At 49.9% G+C, this 2,912-nt stretch overlaps 1 pseudogene; it reads left to right on the forward strand.

Moving 5' to 3' along the window:
- The first annotated feature begins 405 nt into the window (after nucleotides 1-405).
- Nucleotides 406-501, forward strand: LOC138481869 (U6 spliceosomal RNA; annotated as a pseudogene).
- The last annotated feature ends 2,411 nt before the right edge of the window (nucleotides 502-2,912 follow it).

The raw sequence follows: 2,912 nt of genomic DNA on the forward strand, positions 1-2,912 counted from the left end.
GAGCACTGACAATCAATATCAGCTGGTTCAGGAAGCGGGGCCTCCCATGAGAATGTTGAGCAAGAGAACAGTCTGATTTCAGGGGGAAAATACTGATGATGAAGAAAAAACAGAGGAAACTTCATGTCACTCGCACAGTGAGGAGATAGAGAGACACGCTATGGCTGAACCAAATGACTACTTGTCAAACATGGAAGGAAGTGAGTAAGGGACAAGACATGGTAACCCTCCTGCATCTCCATTATCAAGTCGAGGGGCCAGGAGAGCACCGCTCAGACTGAAAGATTATTATTTGGAAGGATAAGAGCTACACTACTAGTGGTATGCTATTCTGGTTATCATATTCTCCTGTTCTAGGTGTCAAGAGAAAAATAGGCTGAGGAGTTTGTTGTATGGTTTAATTTGTTGCTTTGGCAGCACATATTCTAACATTGGAATGATACAAAGAAGATTAGCATGCCCCTAAAAACGAATGTGTTAATAGAGGAAATGCATGTTGTACTATCATGCCACCAGCGCAGTGGCACGGCGATTGTGACGAGAAACGTGATAAGGAGAGAACTAAAATAATGATTGCACCGTTCAGGGAGTGCGTCCATTGCATACAACATGCATATGTGGCTGTTATTGTGCATCTGTGCTCAGCATCAGAGTGGAATGGTTAGAGTGGATGGAACAGATAGGGTGTTTCGAATGGATAGAGTTGAGGGAACGGATAGAGTGGATGGACGGATAAAGTGGATGGAACGGATAGAGTGGATGGAATGGATGGAGTGGATGGAAGAGATGGAACGGATGGAGTGGATGGAACGGATGGAGTGGATGGAGTGGGTGGAGCGGATGGAACAGACGGAACGGACAGAGCGGATGGAACGGATGGAACAGTTGATGCAGATGGAATGGATGAAGCGGATGGTGCAGATGGAATGGATGAAGCATATATATGCTATATACATGTATCCCTGTATATATCCGTATCCCCATATATACCTGTATTGACCTCTGTCACTATTTATGTCACGCTCTCCACACCTTCCACCCTGCACCACACACGGGCTACTACAACATCTAGGGCTCCCACTACATGCACACTACCTGCTACCCTCCATCATGCCATTCCCAGAGGGAGGTTGTCACATGAGCAGCAGGTTCACCCACGGGGCCGCCGCATCTGTAGGCAAGTACACTAACGCTCATGGAACTTTACGTTCCTTTGTTGGTGTCTCCCATGGCGCCTGAGGGAAAGCATTCGCGGACAGCTGCTTCCACAATGTGAGACGCTGTACTCACGGTCACATGTCTTCCTCGCGGGTCACGTGACACACTCACCTGAACCTCTCGCGGGCCACGGGACACGGAGGCGTCCGCTATTTAAACGCTGAACTGCCCATGAATCCTTGCTTCACAGCTGTTCTCAAGAGCTCTGTACAGCGATCAAGACTTACCTGTTTCACGGATCTATGACTCGGATTTCTCCACGGACCTGCTCTGGTTTTTCCCTTTGGTTGTTTGCTTCTACATCGGATCATCAAACCTCGGACTGTGACCATGGACAGCTTTTGGATTACCCTTCTCGGATCTGGCGCCTCTCTTGTTCTTGACTCCTTCGAACTTTTGGTCTCTTATTTTGGTCCATTCAAGACTTCGCTACAGGCGGGTCGGCTGGGGCCTGTTCCCAAGCGATCACTCCTCGCCCTTCTGTTATCAGGGAATCAGCTCACGTGCACCTCCCACAGAACAGTACAATCAGCCCCTGGGGTACAGCCACACCATCTCCCTGGTTAGGTAAGACCTTCTTGTGTGTCCAAGTGGTATTGCTTGTAATGTGCTTATCTGGTACTAATAACGCTTTCCTATGCAGCGGCATTGGGTCTATCAACGTTCCGCAGTTCCGGAGCTTCGAGGATCACCCACCTGTGGCCTCAATGACTGCACAGGGAGTGATCTTGCATTCTCTCTCTGCGGTCCTTGTGGACGGAGGTATACGTACTCTTCACGACAATCAAGATCTGACAGACTGTGAAGCCTATTGTCGTGTAGAGTATGGAGGGTTCCGCGGAAGACCCCATGGCCACTATGGTTCAGGCAATCACAGTACTAAGAGCAGACATGGCTGCAGCCACCACAGCCATTCACCAATAGTTGGATTCTATCCTTAGCGTCCGCCATCCCTTACCTGCGGACGCCGGTTTTGGGGATCCGACACCACCTGCCCCAACTCCCCAGGCCCATAGGCCCCCTATTCCAACTCCTGTGGTCCTCTCCACACCCTTTCCCTTAGCTGCACCTGAAAGGTTTCAAGGGGACCCCAGCAAATATCGCACATTTCTGAATCAGTGCAAGCTGCACTTTCTGTGTAGGCCCGCTATCTCACTTATCTGGCACCGCAGCTGCTTGGGCTAACCCCCTTCTTGAGAATGACAGCCCTTCCTTGTATGACTTTGACCTCCTGGTAGGAGAAATGTCACGTGTTTTTGACACCCGTCACAAAGTTCAGTCCCGGGATTTGGAATTACTAGAACTACATCAGGGTAGAGGGACGCTCATTGAGTACATCACTCACTTCAATCAGCTGTCAGCAGAGACCTCATGGCCCGAGATCAAAAGGGCGGTTGTATTCTACAGGGGTTTAAGTAATACCATGAAAGATGTCCTCCCTGTTGTCCCATAATAACCTACACTGTTCCCGGACCTAGTGGATCTTGCTCTTCAGGACGACGCACGCCGATCTGAACGGAGAGCCTAAGCAGGATTTTCTGGTTCTGCTGCCTCCCCTCCAGTGGATGGCTAGAGTGATACCTCTGAGCCATCCACGGAACCCATGCAAATTGGAGGTCTGCACAGTCCACTAACGCCATCAGAAAGGGAACGCAGGAGGGTGGACAACGCCTGTTATTATTGTGGCTTGGTTG

Source organism: Ambystoma mexicanum, chromosome 5p (assembly GCF_040938575.1).
Source record: "Ambystoma mexicanum isolate Mex_15411 chromosome 5p, UKY_AmexF1_1, whole genome shotgun sequence".
Taxonomy (NCBI): domain Eukaryota; kingdom Metazoa; phylum Chordata; class Amphibia; order Caudata; family Ambystomatidae; genus Ambystoma; species Ambystoma mexicanum.